The sequence below is a fragment of the Falco naumanni genome, chromosome 14 (genome assembly GCF_017639655.2).
Source record: "Falco naumanni isolate bFalNau1 chromosome 14, bFalNau1.pat, whole genome shotgun sequence".
Taxonomy (NCBI): Eukaryota; Metazoa; Chordata; class Aves; order Falconiformes; family Falconidae; genus Falco; species Falco naumanni.
Window position 1 is genome coordinate 21,975,472 of NC_054067.1, and position 19,049 is coordinate 21,994,520.

Consider the following 19,049-nt stretch of genomic DNA (forward strand, 5'->3'; position numbering starts at 1 on the left):
CAGCCGGTTAGTTTTGATGGTGCTGTGACACTAGCTTGGCCACCCCACTGAGCATCTTTCACACCACCTTTCCTTCATCGTGACTTCTCCAGAGTTGAGAAATAAGACCAAGACCTGGCCCCTTCTCCCTCTAAGCAAAGGGAAAAATTCCTGCTGTGTTGAACTTTTCTCATAATATTTAAAGAAAATACTTAAAGAATGTGTAATAATAGGGGATTTAGAGAGAGCAAAATTAACCGCATGGATGAAGCAGAAAACCTTTAGAATTTCACCAAGATGTATCCTGACCAGCTTTACTGTGGGGAAGAGCTCTGGGGGAGGAGAGGGTGATCCCTGCATGAGCCCTGCGAGCTGCAGGACCCCATCCCCGGGGCCGCCCTCGCTGCACTCACCAGTGCAGTGTAGGCAGGAAAAAGCCGGAGATCTTGGTTTGGCTGCCAGGGAAACCACACAGGAGAAGTGAAATCAAAACAGTTATGGGGAAGCTGATACTGAGTTATTCTGTATTCCTGGGCAGGAGTGAAGCTGGGCAGACCTGGGGCCGCCTTTCCTGCTCTCCTCTCTTGGTGCCAGGGCCAGGCAGGATCCGACCATGGAGCATACCAGGGTCTTGGGAACCCCAGCTGGGGCCTTCCCAGCAGCGAGCCCTTCTACAGGCAGCAACCTGAGGCAAAAAGTCTTCTTTGACAGGAAGGTGATGCTATTTTTCAAACTACAGCTGTATTCTTGTTGTTTCACTTTAAACAGTAATGGGATACCCTGAGACATCCGGTCAGCACTGTGCAGAGGGGGAAGGTCCTGTGATGGCCTTGATAGCGTTGTCTGCTCTGAAAGCAAAAATGAGCCGAAGTTTCCCATGATCACCGAGATCTGGGGCCAGGGAGGATGAGGGTGCACAGCACCAGCATGTGTCCCGATCAGAGGTCCCAAACAAATGGTCATCACAGCCCCCCTGCCCATGCACCAGCTGCCAAAGCCCCCGTGGGGGCTGTGCCCGCACAGCCTCACTCACTCCGTGGGGACGTGATGCCCTGGGGGACACAGCCCCGTGGCCAGCGATGCCTGGGGCAGGACGGGGATGCTGGGGACTCCCGTGGTGTCCGGCAGTGCCTTCCACAGCCCAGCCAAGAGCCTGCTCTGGAGGCTGGCTTAGAAAATCCAGCCTGTCGGGGACATTCAGGTTTATTCACGCAGAAATTGCAGGTTTCTGGGGCTCACTCTGATCTCAGTAAATACTGCCCTCTGCAATAAGCTTCGCTCCTCCCTTCACTGCCCTTAGAGAAGGTGGCTCTGAACAAGAAGTGATGATTTATGGCCGGTCCCACTGGCTCTGGTGCAGAGTGCTTTTCCGACTGTTTGGTTTTGACAGGTTCCTTTCCACCAGCACCGTCCCTGCACCACCGGCACTTTGCTGGAGGAATCGGCCCCAAGGCGGGTTTGAGGCTTTTCCATCCCTCCCTGTCTGGAAAGATAAACGCAAACCTTGGCCTTAAACTGAGCCCACACCTGGGAGAGATCAACAGGCTGCAGAGACACTCAGCTTTGTTTTGCTATCCTATCCTCAGTTATTGTGGCTAATTATTGCCATAAATGCAAATATAGAGGGATGAGAATAAACACTCAGAAGGGGTGATGCGCTGGGGAGAAGGACAATAAATCAAAAGGTTTGAAAGGAAGCTTTCATTCATCTTTGAAGCACCACGACGGTTTCGAGTTGTTAGCTTGCACTTTGGTTAGGAAGCGACTTTTGAAATTGAACAGAAAAGATACAATCTTAATATTTCATAAGATCTGCCAATACAAATATCTGCCAGCAGATACGTAAAATAATAGCTTTAAAAACAAGAAAAAGAATCACATAAAATTTTCTAAGGAGGGTGATGTCACCCCCCAACCAAGCTATATATTCTTTGTATTTGAAATTAAACCCGCATGAACTCTCCGCGCAAAGCTGGGTGAAACTCTGCTTTTTCAAGTATCCCCTTAGGGATGCTGGATATTATTTTATGGTTTTAATTTTAAAGTAATAAATAAATGTGATTGACTTGCCACCCAATACCACCAATTTGTGCAAATGCAATCTGTGCATATTAACACACAGGTAGTTGCCGTATAAAATCTGTCAAAGCAGTCTGCCTATGGCTAGTGTTGCTGGAGCAGAAGAAAATCAGCGTTAGCTTCAGCTTCACAAGGAATTTCAGCTTAGAGAAGAGGAAAATCTGTCTCTGAGGTATTATCTCCCTTTCCAAACTTTCCTTCTGGCTGCACTGGGTCATAGGTTGTGGACTGTAAATTATACAGCAAAAATCAAACCGTCTTTTTCAATAAGGGAAGAAGAAAATCATGCAATGATTCATTATATGAAACGGTTCAACCTATGGCTTTCTCTTGCTTGCAATCGTGGGCAAATCGTTGAGATCCAAAAACCATTCCAAACCATCAAAATTAGCAAATAACCATCTGGCTTGGTGGCTCAACACCTCCTGTGGCCATAAATTCAAATCCCAGCAACATTAGCAGGGGATTTGCTCTGAAAAACAAGCTCTGTCCTCGAGTAATGTAAAAACAAGGTGAGATGGGGAAGGCTTGTGGGCGAACTGCGGCTCAGGGTGGAGCTGGCTCTGGCCGAGCATCTGTTGGATTGCAGCAGGGAATGGGACTCCTGGCTTGCCAGGAGCATCCTCTCCTCAACTCTCAGTGCCTCATCCCGTGGTTGGTGCGCCCGAGCCCTTTGCCAGGGTCTGCCACCCTCACCCAGCACCATTCCCATGGCATTTCTCCATCTTCCTCCTCTGTCCCGGCTCCAAAACACCATGCACACCCTTGGGGTTCACCAGAGACATCGTGGAGATGGGCTGGAGCTTACTGGCTGTCATTCTCCATCTGAAGTCTCCAGGATCAAAGCAAGTCAAGTGTGTAGATGCTAGAGGAAAGGTCTTTCTGCCTGAAATGTAAAATCCTCCACTCTGGCCAGGGTTGTTATGATCTGCAGAGTTTTTCCATCCTTGTTTGGAGCTCAGGCTGCCGAATGGGAAGATTTGGAGGGGACAAAACAGGTTTCTTGGTTACATGCGATACATTAATCTTAGCTCCTTGCCTTGCATATCTTTTTTTTAGATAAGCTGGAATTTAAAATTGAGAGTATGGAGATGACATCCCTGAGAAGCCTTGTCACCAGGTAGAACAGACGCTGGCAGCAGCCCTGAAACCCTCAGAACCGCCGCGTCTCTGGGCACCGCGGCCCTGGGACCTCAGATCAGGCCCTTCCCCTGGAGCATCTCCTGCATGAACACCCTGCCCTGCCAGTCTTAGCCAGGGGGCTGAGCTATGCTTATAGCTCACACACAAAAAATCTGCGTCTCTCTAACCCTCAAGACCTGGAACTAGCAGCTGAGTCTGATTTTGGCTCTGCAGCAAGTTTTATCCATCGAAAAATTGTGTCATTTTTGCACATCTGGTTGTATTTGGGGGTGATATTGCCTTTCAGTGCTGCGCAAGTCTGTCTGTGCCCATTAGTTACCAGAGTAAATAGCCCCTCTGTCTGCAGAGCAGCGCTGTGGGGAAGCTGGTGGGCATTTTACATTGAAAAATAATTGGTAATTCATTAGCGATCCCATGTTCGAAGGTTTAGGATGGAGCCTGGCATTGAACCAAGCGACAGGGCAGGTTTTGCTTCTCCTATGGTAGGGCTACCAAAGGCAGATGGTTGGACGGCCTCTGTGCTGCCGGGAAAAGTAGTTTGGGTTGAAAAAACACCCTTTAGAAAATGCATCTTATCCCCAGAACACAAACCATACCCCATACCACTGACAATGAGTGGTCTTGAAGCTTCTATATTTTTCAGATCACCAAAGCCCCGCGGACGTTCCCTGGAGCCGATGACCGCAGCAGATGCTCCAATCCCGGAGCAGCGTGGCAGGAGCTGCACCAGCCCCAGTCCAAAGCTGCAGCCCCTCGGGGGTCACCCGTGGGCTCCCACGCACTTGGACTTGGCTCTTCCCTCCGCTGTCCCTTCCTCCTGGGACCGGTGGGCTCGTAGCAGGTAGCACATGCAGGGGCAGGGGAGTTTGTATAAGCTGTAGGGAGAGGGACTATATTTTGTTTTCTGGGTTTCTGCCTATGTTCATGTGTCTGCTCACTTTTATTGTCCCACATTCCACAAACTTAAAGCACTTCCGTGTTGAACAGAATTCATCCAGTCCACGGAAAAACAGGGTAAAGCTCAGCACCGATGATACCAAATGCTCCTGCCTGTGCACATCCTCCCATTCCTGATGCCGACCTACCCTGGAAAGAGCCCGTTCAGCAAACAATGGGGGATCACGAGGGCTTCAGCTGCTGACCGCTTTGCTGGGCAGAGAAGAGCTCCAGTCTTTCCTTTAACCTACTTCCACGACGGGTTTTGTTAGTGTGGTTCATCTGGCCCTACCCAGACGTGGGGTGGGGAGCCGGCGGGGAGCTGCACCGGTGCCACTGCCACCCTCCCAGCATCTCAGAGGAGAGCGATGCTCAGAGCAGGAGCATCCCACCCGGAGCTGGGAGCAGGAGGTGCTTGCCCAGCAAAGAAAGCCGGCAGACGGGAACCCTCCCGCTCACTGGGTAGCTCCCACCAGGGCTCAATTAGCTGTGGATGATGAATCCCAGTTGCCTGGGAGAGATCGTTTCCCCCTCTGAAAGGCCAGCCATGGCTCTAAGGCTGCTTGCAGACACGCAGCCATCCGTACCATGGCATTGCCTGGCCCAGCTCAATGTGGTTTGTGTTAGCCTGTCTGGGCAGCTGGAGTTTGGAGGTAAGAGGACTGAAAAATGTGTTATCCTCTAATTGTTATAATGCAGGTTATAGCCACGAGATAAGGAGTGTATCTGTGCTCCACCAGTTTGTAAGGAATAATTATTCAAAATGCAGCACTGGGATCTTTTCCCCCATAATTTATAACATTGATAAAATGCAAGTAGGAGGATTAGTAAAAATTAATACAAAAAAAAAAAAAGCTCATCTTTGTGGCTGGCAAATATAGTTGAATGATAGAAAAAGCAGTATGAGCTCTGTGACTCGGTCACTGGGCTGGGCTGTGGGGCCGTGGCGTTTATGGCTGGTTCTGGGGAAGGCGTTTGCTTTCCTGCAGATTTCTGACGGTTCTTGTATGTGTGAACAAACCCTGGTTTGGAAACTATCTTGGTTTGTTTACTTTCACAAAAATCAAGAACACATTGAAAATAATTTGCAAGGCAAAAAGAAAAGCCTTAATTTACCAAGGACTCTGTTCAATGAATAATATTAAATATCTTCTACTACCGGGAAACTTGCAAACCTCATGCTGGGATTTTGCATGTGCCGGAGCCGGCACTGCTGCAGGGAACTCTCGGACAGTTTCTCAGTCATTAAGTTATGTAGAGTTTTAAGTTTAAAGGAAGAAAGTTAAGTTAAAAACCTGTAACGCTTTCTGGCTTGGCCTCCGTGCCTACACTTACATCTCAGTTCACTGCAGTCAAGTGGGGTTGAAGGAAAACTATTATTTTTTTTTACTTTCAGTGGTTTGTTTCCCTTCTCGTGCATCTTGGCTTTTCCTCTCTGTCTGTCAGCCAGGCCCTCCTCCCCTTCTGCTGCAGGTTTAAAAGCAAGGAGGGGAAAATACGCTTGGGTTTTATTATTAAAGGCAAAATAAACTGGCAAAAAATTCAAGGGGAAAGTAGAACAACCTCAATCTTTTCAATTAAGAGTTTTATATGTATTAATTTTTAAAACTAAAGTGAGGGGGATCGATTTGAGTCTGCCTGTGAGTCTACTGCCTCATGTCATCAGAACAGTTACACCACAGCTTATGAAAACAAACTGAAAAATATACTTAACAATAGTCCCACTATTTACCATTTGTTCAATTATTTGCCTTCGGTGGGTTTGGGTGCAGCTTGTGCAAAACTTGCACAAAAACGGTTGTGCTGGTGCAGCCCTTGCACACGTAGATCGGTCCAGCTTTGGATTGATGCAAATGGCAAAGCCAATAACCAGGTCCAGCGATGGTGTATCATTAAGGGAGGGGGGTTCCCTTAGCTGTGTCTCCCACCACCCAGCCATCTCCTGGCCCATCTTGGATGTTTCAGCAAATAATTCAGAGAAAAGGTTAAAAGCAGCAGCTCATACAAGGTAACCTTGCTGCTGGGAAAAAAGCCTTTTCGCTCTCATATTGAATTAGGAAATAATTTTGCAGAAGGCTGGTGGGTGGGAGGAAAGTCAGTGCTGTTCAGCATCAGCCCTTACACCCAGCTCCATCCTTTGGATGCCTTTTGGAGTCAGCAAAAGAAACCAGTTCCCAACCCTGGCAGTGCCTGCCTTGACACTAGGGGCAGCTTTCAGCCTTCCTAAGTATTTTCCCTCTCTTACAGAGTGAATCTCTGGCCACTGCACAGCCCAGCCCCAGCAGGGAGATGGCGGGAGGGTTCGGTAGGGGTAATACAGGATACTCAGCCTTTATGCTGTGGGATACACAAACTGTCTGAAGAATCCGCTGAATCCAGCATCTGTTTCTGAGGGCTGCTGGATGCAGGGAGATGGACTTGCTCAGATTTAAATAGCAAAAAGCATCAGATAAAGATGTGAATCCAAGGCTCATCATGCAATAAATATTATGTGTTATATCACATTGCATTACATGCAACACGTTTACAATAGCATTATAATCAGGTTCTGATGACAACTTCTACCTCTTTGTCTCGTGCCGGCTGGAAGCTTCTCCTCCAAAATCCAGGAGATTACTCCAGCAACAAATGTGAATTATCCCTAATGTTCCAGGACCTTTGAAACCAATGGGAGCTCTGGCAGTGATTTCTGTGCAATCAGGATTTTGCACTACATGAACAAAGGTATCGAAACCTGGCTTGCATGCAGAACACAAAGCACGAGCGATCCAGCAGTAATTTGTTTGAGGATGAAATATTTCTTGCCCCACTTGAAAAAAGCCCTACAGCAACAGAACAGGAGGAAGAAAGCGTTCACAATTAATCCCAGCTCAAAAAGCCCACTGCAAATGAAGAAGTTTTTAAAATTCCATTCAGATCTTTTTTTTTAAAAAAAGGCATATCAGTTTACATTTATAATGTTGGTATCATCCAGTACTTTAAATCAAATTATAGCTGTATCAGGCTGCTTAACAATGTTTCTTTTTAATTAAGTTTACTAGTCCCACATGCATTTTTTAAAAAAATAAATTAAACAAACTTAATTAAATTACATGACAGGGGTTAGGTAAGACAGCTAAAAGCCCAGCAAGAATACAAGGACTGATAAATCCTTTTGGATATACTCACGTTTGGCACTTTTCCTAAACCCTGTAGCCTTGCAGACAACCTGGCGAAGGTGGCATCGCCTGCCCGTGTACCGCGGCACCCGCCGTGCTGTCCGCCTGCAGCGGTGTCCAGAGCCCTCTCCCTTAGCTAAGGCGCTCCCCCTTGTATACGTTTCCCAATCCTGCTTTCACAGAGAGTTTAAACAGCTCAGGAAGCTTCTCAAAAAGCTGAGCATCCATGAATTTCCATTAATTTCCCACGTTGCAGAGGGATAAACAGTGCATCAGGCTTGGGCAAAGAGCTGCCTGACTTGGGGACCCTCTTGCTGGGCAAGCCGCAGTGGTGGAAGCTCCTGGGGGTCCCCGGGGCATCACCCCCCCTGCAGCAGTCAGGGCACAAGGAGAGCTTGGGGATTTCAAGTGCCTTCCGTGGGGGCCAGAATCCAGCCCCATTGGGGTTTTGGTTTTATTTGATTGAAGAAACCTCACCGAAATCAGGGGGTTTGTGGTAGTGTTTGCAGAAACTCCTTATTTTCACGGGAAGCAAAAGGTGCTTGTGCTGTGTAGCAACTACCAAGAAACAGGCAATTGCATTTTTACTGAGAAAATGTTAATAAAAAAGTACAGGATGAAGGAAAAGGAAGTGAAACGGGTGGGCAGCGGACTGCACGTGCAGACCTGGAGGAATTTCTGCGTTTCTCAGCTTCTCTGAGCACACATCCCAAGGGAGATGCTCCATGAGCTGGGATAAGCTCCCACGAGGGCACGCACAGTGAGAGCATCTCATCGCTTCCATTTTTCTGGTGCAAATAGCACAAAAATATCCAGAGTGTCTATCTTTAAAAGATAAAAAGATTGCCGCGAGGATGGCAGCTGGAACTTATTGCAGTGGGGAAAGCCCCGGTGCTTGCACAGCACCTTTCCAAGGAAGCACGAGATACAGCTGATAGCATCGGCCTGAATTTGCACCCTGAATAACCCACGGTCACAGTAAGATTACCGGGGATTTTTATAGGGGTTAAAATTGAATAATCTCATCGAGGGAGAGCAAAGCAGCAAATCCCCCTGTCTCCAGCCCTGCGGGAAGCACGGCAATGGGAGCAGATGAGCGTAATGCTGTGCATGGCCACCAAAAAGCCTCGCAGAGCTGTGGGGTCCAGATCATCCCTAAAACAAATTTGACATCCCCATGAAGACAGACAGCCATCACGGTGCGCAGAGAACAGCCTTTTGGTCCTCTCCGTAATTTCCCCGACTCCGAGGGCTCTGCATCTGGGGCTGCAAGGATGAAGTCAGCCCCGGAGCCGCTATGGGCTGGAAATGATTTCACCGAGCTGCAATGCAGATGGATTAATTCCAGTACTGTAAAGTCAACATGGTTGAACACTGGCTACATCACAGTCTTCATTACTGTGGTCTGGATCGGGTTTTGATGAAGTAATTTCCCTTGGGTTTAGCACTTAGAAAACATATAGGGCGTCCTTCTTGGATTTGCCTGAAGAGCGGTGCCCCCCCTCCCATCCACCCCAAATTGGCCTTTATCAGTTGCACATGGACCTCTGCGATTGGGAGGGCTTTCAAACAAGGCCCATATGGTCCGTGGCACACGATGCCCAAACAGTCGGACACATGAAATGAGATGCAGTTTGGGTGCGTACGATGGATGTTATTAATAACAAATAATATAACACTCCGAGGCTGTATCTTCAAATGCAGGGAGACACGCGATGAGCGCGGGTTAGCAATTCCTCCATCCTCCATAACCAAATCGACTCCCACAGAGCTCTGTGTTAGGATTTTGGACACCAGGAAGCCAACGCTCATCATCCTGCTCAACCTACGGTTTCCAAGAGTCCTTCAAGCAGAGTAGATGTTTATTTTGTCATTTTTTTTCTTAGCTGTAAACTGGAATTGTGTATTTGTGCAATTTGTTTCCTTGGGAAGTAGTTGTGCAAATGTCACTGAGTTCTGCCTGGGCACCAGGCTCCGCTCCCAGCGGTGGCATCTCTGTGACACTCTCCTTGCGAGCCGCCCAGTGACATGCAGCTCTGCCTCCTTCGCTGGGCACCAGGGCCTGGGTGAAGGATACTTCCAGGGGCTAATAATGGGGTCCCCCGATCCAGTATTCATCTGCTCACTTCCAAAGACCTCTTCCTGTCACAGCTTGATGCGGACGGTCAGCACCCAGGTCCGGGTTTGCTGGCAGGGGGCAGAAAATGCTCGTGACAGGAGAAACCAAAGATGCTCGGTGCTTTAAACCATAAAAGAGAACTTCGGCTGCAAATGGGAAGCGACACATCAGGGAGTTTTCCTCTGCATCTCACAAGTCCTCCTTCCCAGCTCGTGGCAGGGAAGGACAAGGCATGCAATACAGTGAGGTCCATGCAAGGGGATCAGCAAACATTTTTCCTCTCTTTTGACTTCAGTAGAGGTCGCGCGGAGCCCTCCGACACGCTCACCCTGCAGCCCATAAGGCTTTAGCCAGCAGCCCGTAAGGCTTTCTGAGCACACTTTATAGCGCGATAAATCTCTGTAATGAGCTGGCAACAATAAACAAAACTATGGAAACACAGAAAAATGCTGCAATGCTGATGTAAAGCGCTGTGCACCCGTCCACATGCCACCACCTTACAGCGGGCGGTATTGCAGGGGCAGAAGCTCGGGGGAAGCCGTGCTGGAGCTGTGCGCTGCGCCGAGCGTCCCCGAGCCGGTGGCTCTTGGCCAGGCACACCGGGGTGGACACCAGCTTTTCTGATAATAAAAATTAGAAGTATATATGGTTAGACTGAAGCAAAAGCAATTTGTGCATGGTCAAAAGTAAGCAGTCTGAATGACTCAACATCATTCTTCTTAGTTATTTTCCTGCAGAGATAATATTCTGGGGAGACGAGGTGGCAGGCAGGTCAGTGGGAAGAGATTTGCTCGCATTTAAGCAGAAATCCCTGTATTTTAATTCTTAGTAATCTTTCTAACCAGGAATTCATCCTTGAATACTACTCCACTAAATAAGCTCGTTGCTTCATTGAGGTAATTTTTATTTTTGATGTAAAGCTCATTGCCAGCCAGTCTCGGGGCTTCCAGCACCGGTCAGCATTGCTCTCTGCCACCCAGAGAGGGCAGAGCCAGGCTGTTGCCATCCCCCTGCGCCGGGGTGTGTGTGTGTGTGGGTGCCGCATGGATTCCGCCTCTTGCCCACGGGTGTTTCACCCATGCCAGGTCCTTGTGTGCCATTTCTGTTATCTGCACCGCAGTCGAAGCTCCGGTTTTGTTGTGGGGCTGAATGAGACCCCCTCAAAAGGCACAGGCTGCTGCTGCCATTTATTTGCCGCCCATGCAGAGTGGGGAACAAAAAGCAGGGGCACGGTGCAGCCGCTGGAATGCCCGATGGCTGCAGCCGCCCGCCAGCTGTCCCTGGGACATGCACCCCTGCTGCTGTGATGGCTTTTTCCATCTCTAATGAGAAGCAGCGGCAGAAGCGGCTCCACGTGTCCATACAACCATGGGTCGGCAGTGCCCAAGACCCCCTCGGACACTCCTGCCTCCAGCACATCTTCTCTGCAAGCTCTGTCCTTCCAGCTCGCCCCTTGCCATCCCGCTCCGTAACGCTGCTGGGGGTGGCAGTGGGTGCCAGGGCTGGTGGCAGCTGGCTGGCAGCACCGCTCCGGGCTGCTGGGGGGCTGGCGTGGGGCTGGGGGTGCTGGCGCTGGGGTGGGCGTACTGGTGCTGGGGTGGGGCTGCTGGGCACTGGGGTTAGGGGCCTGCTAACATTGGGGTGTGGGGGTGCTGACACCAGGGCTTGGGGGTGGTTACACTGGAGTTTGGGGGTGCTGACACTGGGATTAGGGGGTGCTAACAGCAGGGTTTGGGAGTGCTGACACGGGGCTTTAGGGGTGATATCGCCAGGTTGTGGGGGTGCTAACACTGGAGTTTGGGGGTGCTGACTTGGGTGTTCGGGGATGTTAACACCAGGGTTTGGGGGATGCTAGCTCACGGGTTTCAGGGATGCTGGCTCAGGGGTTTGGGGGTGCTAACACAAGGCTGTTGGGTGGTGCCAGCACCACGCACATTTTGGGACAGTCGAGTTTTTTATCACACACCTCATAAAACATCACCGCTGGGATCCAAGTCTCCTGCCTGCCATCTTGAGGCAAGACCGCGCTTCTCTACCTCCCAGTCCTGCGGGAGAGCAGCTTTCCTGCAGCATCACACACGTTTTGCTGCATCTGAGACTCGGTCTCTGTTCCGTGATGCTCGTTGCTCGTGTTTTAACGTGAGCGCTCCCCGGCGCAGGCGAGAGGGGCCGGAGGGGCAGCGTGGTGGATGGCGATACGACCCACGCTGGTTGCCGTTGGCTGGTGAACGCTATTTTTCTATGAATCCCCAAGACCGCATGTGCAGCCCGTCCTGCTGAGCCGAGTGGAAGCAGCACCTCAGTTGGGTTATTTTTATGATCAGAAAAAAAAGATTTCTTTCTCCCTGTTTTCTTTTGCGGGTGCTCTCCAGAGTGATAACATGGAATTTCCTCTGAAATTCGAGCAGGGTGAAGGAAATTAATTTTCTCTCTCTTCCCCCCCCCTCGCATATAGAAATTATTTCATATGCCTGAGACAAAGTGCCTTAATAAGTAGACCTGCAAGATTTAAATTTAAACAAGACCACCTCAGCAGTGCCATTGCCATCGCTGGCACGGAGTGAGGAGGAGGCGGCTGTGCCGATGTGGTTGTGCGGAGGAAGGGAAGCTCTCGTGGTGACGGGTGGCAGGGACAGACCTGGGGCTGGGCTCGCTTCTTTGCAGTTTCTGCACTGAATAGTTTTACTGGAAAATATAGAAAAATAAATTGCATTCCTGAAGCACGAAGGCGAAAGGTTTACCTCTAAGAGTTGGTGACTCCCTAGGTATATTTAACACCAGTTATTATTTAAATCACATTACATAAACCGATCAGTAAGATACTGCTCTTAAATCATGTATTTTACGCCACGCAATAGAAAATCACAGGGAAAAGAAAATAGTCCTGATTTAATTCCCAAAGCGAGTGATTTAGTACTTTTGCAAGCAGAGGGAGGGAGGTGCGTTACAGGAATGACGGTAACGGGAGGGTGAGTTCAGGCACAGCAACCACGGCAACGCTGGCTGCGGCGCGGCTGCTCTCGGCTCTCAGCGCCGGGTTTGTGCAGCGGCTTCTGCTGTACGCTGAAACACTCCAAGACATTCTTTCACATCGGCACCACCTACACTATTCGGTTTAATAGAAGACAAAGGGAGGGAACGTGGGGCCGGTGGTGGAGGGTCGGCCTGAGCTGCAGCCGGCCGGGGGAGCTGGGATGCGGCTGGGAGAGTGGGTGGCTCATTCTTCCCCCTCCTCCTCCTCCCTCATTCCTTCAGTCAAAATTCAGTGAAATGTTTGGGGGTTAATTGCCTGTTCTTTTTTTAAACATCAGCAACTTTTATTGTTTTTCATGTTAAACTGCAATATCCTCATTCATCAAATTATATTAACAGTAAGTGCTTGGAGCTTCAAGCGATAAAAATGGTTATCATTATTGCCCAGATTTTTCCTAAAAGTACATTCATGTTGTGGACCTTTTAGGCCAGTTCTTCTCTTTCTATTTAAAATTATTCAAATTTATTCATTTAAATTATATGATTAATTGAAAGTATATATTTTCTCCCTCTCCCCATCTTTATTTTATGTCTTTTTCTTACTGATTCCAGGTTTGCTCGTGTAAATTAGAGTTAACTCCATTAAATTTAATCAGTCAAACAAAAATTACCATGAAACCACCGTAGGACCAACCTGGATTTTGCCTGCCTTTTCCTCTAAAGCCGTATTGATTATTGCAGTAGGCTGGAGGAGGTGAAGTGGCATTCAGTTTTGGGTTATATTTGTCCCAAATCAGTCACCTACCCTAATATTACATGTTGAGGCTCTGTCAGAGGTGGCCACCGACCAGCAAACGCCATCACTTGCTTCTTGATTTTTTTAATTTAATGCGTTTCTTTTCTTTTCTTTTCTTTTCCTTATGCTATAGCCAGTTCTCCTGCTGCCCTGGGAAAGCTTGCTTCACCCACTGCAACCCATGTCCAAACCGACTGGAGCTGCGCAGAGAAAGGCGATACGAGGCACGTGGGTTTCCCGACATATAGTTTCCTCTTTTTTGTTTTCTTTGTCGATCCAACTCCCCGCACCGAGGGGCAGGGCAGGCAGGGCTGCGGTCAGGGGCAGGAGATGGGAATCTACCTCTGCCTTCTCCAAAGTGCTCAGCCCCAAGAATAAAATGAAAAAATACAGTATTTCCATGTCCTGGCAAAATTCCCCCGCTCCCTTTTTTGTGTTTTCCTTCAAAAACCAGTTCATGTTTCACAAAAATAGCCACTCCCGAGGAAACATAAATAATTTACCTTTTCTCTCATATTTTTTTAAAAAATTAAACTAATAGAAAATGTTTCCATTTGTCAAATCCCTGACACAGAGCAGCTGATTTGTAGGAATTTAAGTTATGGTTTATTTACCAAGTACTCAACACTCCACGAGCCACTTGTCCTGGCAGCCTGCACCAGCCAGGGACGCTCCACCAGCATCTCCCCAGGGTTCATGCTGCAGGAAAAAATCCCAACGGGGCTATTGCAAGATTTCCTCTAGATTTTAATCATCAGCTCTTCAAAACTTCAAGCTCTTAACTCCCACATTTGCATCTTCGGAGCTGCAGGGAAGGAACGGTCGGGGCACAGGCAGCTTAATAGCTTAAGTACATAGAAAATGTCAGGATGTGCAAGACGCAGAGCCTAAGTTGCCTTGGCTTTGTGCCCTGGTAAAAAGGTTTTTCCTTTCATGGCCTTTCACAATACCACAATTTTTTTCTCCTGAATTGAGCCCTGAAAGCAGTAACTCTAGACAGGGCAAAATTTTCCAGTCCCAGAGCCCTTTGCCTGCCCTTTGACAGCTTCCCTGTTATTTTTGCCCTACAACGAAATATTTTTGAACTGATGAGAACAGAACACCCACTTCTGCTGGGATCTGAAAAATTTTATTTCACAAAGTGAAGCAGACCCTGGTATTCCAGTTATGGACCCAAAACCCGGGAAGGCACATGAGCATCAGGCTTCCTCCTGCGCCAATAAACGGTGATAAAAATCCATCTGCTAGGAGAGCAAGGATCACAGTGGGGTCTGCTGATAAAAAAAGTATCAGGTTTTCACTAATTTCTGGGCAGAAACAATTGTTTCAAATACTTGGTATGTGAATTATTTTACTCTTTGCCGATGTGTGTTTTTGGCAACAGGAAAACAGGAAACCAGCTTGGAAAATATTAGCGAAATGGAAACCGAGATCGTAAAGTATTTCGGTCTGGAGAGCTTTCGATTTTCCAATATGCGAACGCAGCAGAAGCAGAACTGTAAACCAATTAAAGGCAATTTAATTTAAGAGGCTTCTCACGGAGGGAAGAGATCTGGCATGTATATGGTGATGCAGTGAGCAGCGAAGACAACACAACCCCCAGCACCTGCGGAGGTTATTGCTAACAGAGATGGCGCGGGGATTCGATGCAGATGTGTCCCGGCATCCGCCTCCCGCCCTTCAGCTGCGGATATAAAAGATGGTCCAGTCATGTCATGTTCTTCCTTAATTATTAGGGAATTTGAGGCAGGTTTTTAATTGCATCGCTAGATATTTTGGAAAGGTTTGGATTTAGGGCTGAGTCCTGCTTGGCCGAGGTGGGATTTTATGCCATACACGGTCTATGCACCAGCCCATGGCAGCATCCAGCCTACCACGGGGGAACACTCTCTGACGGCAAATGGGAATAGAATATTTTTTTTAAAAAAACTACAATAAAAAGGATAGAACAGGGAAATAAAAGGAGTTTGTGGATTTGCTCCATTTGTATGCACTGGTGAGACTTCACAGCACAAACCAGAGGTGCTGGACTCGTGCTGCCCCGCAAGCGAGCAGCCCTGGAGGATATTCCTCATGTGCCTTCTCTCTTCCTTACTTCTCTGATGACTGAAACATAATTAAAGCAAAATAAACTCCTGTTCACAGCCTCTGCTGTCCATTCGCATGCAGAAGGATGCAGATGGGCTGACTTCACTCCTGTTTCTGGTCGGCTTCTCGGCGACGTGATTTCCGTGCCACCTCCTGGGTGTCTGTAACACCCCAGGGAGCTGCAGCAGAGCCAGGAGGGTCGGGCTGGGCTTTGCCATTCCCGTGTGAGCCCTGGCCAGGGCTGCCCCGGTGATTTACTGCTCATCTCACACCCTCGAGAACCTTCCCTGGACCCAAACACCCTTTTGTCAGGATTTGTCCCCCTTCTCTTCAAAATTCTTCTAGCTGTAACAGCTCCCCAGCTGAAACATCACTCCTGTGTTTTTTCCTACTCAGAGTCCTTGCAGAGACTTCTTTTTCCCCCTCGGCACTTACAGCCCACTTTGCATCCTGAGAACTCACCAACAAATTGCTTCCACACTACACCCCAACTTCAAAAATTGTGCAGTACAAGGGTTAACCAACTTAAACGTTTAAAGAGTCATGAAATGGACTGTTTCCGCTTCCCATCTGGCTTTTATCAATTTTAAGTCGGTTTCAGAAGTACTGCTACACAATCAAAACACACAATCTCCCTAGTCAGATAATTCAATTTTATAAATGAATTACTTATGTGCCTATAAGTAAATACATTCCTAGGCAGGGAGATATTGACTGCTGTCAATGATATAATGAAGTCCAGGGGAAGCAGCTGTGGCTGAAGCACCGGCCCCTCGGCGACATCCTTCTGGGGTGCAGTGGGATGTGGGTGGAAAGGAGGGCTGCCCAGAAGGGTGGGACACCTTGAGCCACCACTGAGGACCATAGTGTGGACCATAAGCAATGTCATGGACATGAGGAGAGGATGGACTTGATGATGTTTGTGATTTGCAGTATCTGAGGGGAAATGTGTTGAAAGAGATAGGTGAAAGGGAGACACAGAGCTCCTGCTGAGGGGGTGCAGAAGGTCCCAGCCTTCCCATGCAGGCATGTCCCCTTCACCCATGGTGTTTTAGCCCCACCTTGTCCAACAGCATGGTAAAGAAGGGTAAAAAACTGCTCTTAGATATATCAAACCTCATGGAAGAAGACCTGATGCTGCAGGAAATTATTCTCCAGTTATTGCATTTTGGTGCATGGGGTCTTTAGCTAATGCGGACCTTGTCCCGGTACAGAAGTAGGCACAAACACACATCTATGCATCCCAGTTTAGTGGCGATCCAGCCTGATGGCACCCACTTCAGGTATCTCAGCAAAATGTTACACAAAGGAAAATACACACTCATGGCACCAGGTTCACCCTGGGGTAAGGGAACCTGTGAGGATCCTCTGATGGCTCTGCATCTCGGGCATGGGTCTCAATCAGGTGGGCCATGGATTTCTGATTTCCTTCTATTTTCATTGCTTTGTTTAATGATGAGCTAGAAGTGTGACAAAGCCTCCACTGGGCTGGGAGCGAGGAAGGTTTTCGGACAGGGGACTGGTCCTGCCCCGATGGCCAGGGCAGAGGATGGATCCCAGCTGAATCAGGGCACAACTTTTAAAGTGCAAATATTTTGTGGTTGACAAGAAAATGGCAACTCCTTGGGGGTAAAGTAACAGTTGAAGCATGATTTTGTTTCTACTTGCTCTCCAGCAGCTTGAGACTGAGGTCTGATGAGGCAGGAAAGGTTGGCAGTTCCAGCTTTTCATGTTTTATGACCAGTTTTGGTGAGTATGAACAGCACATTTAAACTAAAGCTGCTCCCAGTTCCTGGCATTCCTCAGTTACCCATCACCCTGGGGTCCCTGTTCGCTTTCTTGTGGCACAACTGGAAAAAATGACTGAAGGCAGCTTGGACTTGGACTGAAGTAGCCCAGGGTGAGTGGTGCCACCCAGCCACCCGCCCGAAATCCTGCCAGCAGCCCTAAAGGAGGTTGTGCTCTGCTCGTGGTGAGCCCCGGGGAGCTGCAGGTTTCTCTCTGTTCCTCCACCACAAATGGTCCCATGGCAAACCAGCCCAACCCAGAGGAATGCAAGCTGCAGAGGTGAGGAATGAGTTGGATCACAGGGACCACCTGGGGTAGGCAGGAGCTGGCGTTTGTCTTGTCTTTCGAAGGCCTGTTTAATAGCAGCTAGGTCATTGCACTACGTCGCTGAGGAAGGGCTGCCACGAGCACAAGCTGGTGCTGCCAAGACCTCGTATAGAGTTTCCCGCTCTGGATGTGCACCTACTTGGACCAAATCTTCACCTTTTCAGTTATTTCCCTTTTCTGCAGCAGCGATTTGACACCATCTGAGCAGCCCTGGCTGACGGGGTTGTTTCATTGGGAGCTTTGTGTGGTTTTCTGCTGGTGCTTCATCCACATCAGAGGCAGCACGCAGGATTTTTCAAACCCTTCGCAAGCCCCTGCAGCTAAAAGCGGGGTTGTGCTGTGAAGATCCATACCATAAGCTGTAACACATTCTTGAGAAATGTGGGGCTCTGCTGAGCAGCAGCATGCAAGCACGTCTCCTGTGAAGCAATGGCAGACCATGACCTGGCAATAAGATTTGCATCCCACTCAGAATAGACCAAAATGAACCCCATCACCGGTCCAGCAGGGCTCTGGAGCATGTGGGGTGCTGGGTTTTGCATGGATGCTCACTTTCAGTACCAGTTTCAGCTATGGAAGTGGGTTCCTGTTGCTTGTACATGCTCTTCTTCATCGTTTTGTCCTGGTCTCCAAAGCAGCTGGAAGGAAGAGAAGCAATGGAGTCTTGCAGCAAAATCCACATGGAAGTGACCACACAGCAGCGTGAAGCTCCCTGCAGAAATAGCTCCCAAAGAGGTGGAATAATTTGCTGGTTTAACCACCCTGGCTTGGGAGAGGTCCCTATGCTAGCTGAGAAAAGCAGCTACTGCTCTGCTGCGTCCTCAGGTCCTCTCTGCAGGCTGGGAGGACCAGGGCAGGTCCATCCCTAATCCAAGGGCAAACTGACCTTGAGGTTGCTGCAGCCAGGCACATCCTCTCCCTCCCAGCAAATCTAGCACATTTCTGCATAATAATGCAATAAATCTTCTTTGCTGAGAGGGGCTGGGAGCAAGGGTGATGTTTGCTCTCTTACGGGGCGAGTCAATTGCTAAATAAATAGAGTGTTGAAAGCCTGGAGAAATTTGGAGACAGGTCTTCAAAAGGACAATTTTAGGGGGTACAAATTGTAACCACAAAATCTGCATTCGCATTCTGCATCTGCAGATAATTGTAAGCATCTGTAGCGCCAAGTTTGAGAGTGGGCGGGAACAAGATAGGCAAGGGTAAAAACACACGGGCACGCTCCGCCGGATCCGTGTCCGAGGTGTAAAGGTTTGGACACCGCCGGGATGCTGCATGTGCCGGGGAAAAGCCACCACCACAAGTACTCGGTAAAGTGCTAGGCAAACGTATGCCTCAAAGGAAATATGAAGAATACTTAATTGAAGTAAGTAATTAAGTGAAATGAATAAAATAAAATACTAAAGTAAAATGAAATGGAATTAAATGAAATTAAAATAACAAACCTAAACAATTTTGTTTTAAATACAAACTCCAGGTGGGCTCCAATGCTGTGCAGCAGACTTGTGGCACTTCCTTTCCTAATCCTCTTTTACCTTAGAGGGAATTGACCTGCCAGAAAACACAGAAATCCACACTACGTTGATCTTTTGAAAAGGACTTCTGCCTCCTCATCTTAAAAATGCCAAATCAAGAGTCCATTTTCTCTTTTGCTCCTTCTTTT

The 19,049-nt window shown here is 48.5% G+C and overlaps 1 long non-coding RNA gene across 1 annotated transcript; it reads right to left on the minus strand.

Annotated features, from left to right (window-relative positions):
• Positions 1-1,340: 1,340 nt before the first annotated feature.
• On the minus strand, positions 1,341-18,812 carry LOC121097514. The gene is made up of 3 exons (XR_005830983.1): positions 16,484-18,812; positions 15,646-15,647; positions 1,341-1,352 (listed from the first exon to the last, which is right to left on the minus strand). It is a non-coding gene; the product is annotated as an uncharacterized LOC121097514 (long non-coding RNA).
• Positions 18,813-19,049: the final 237 nt, after the last annotated feature.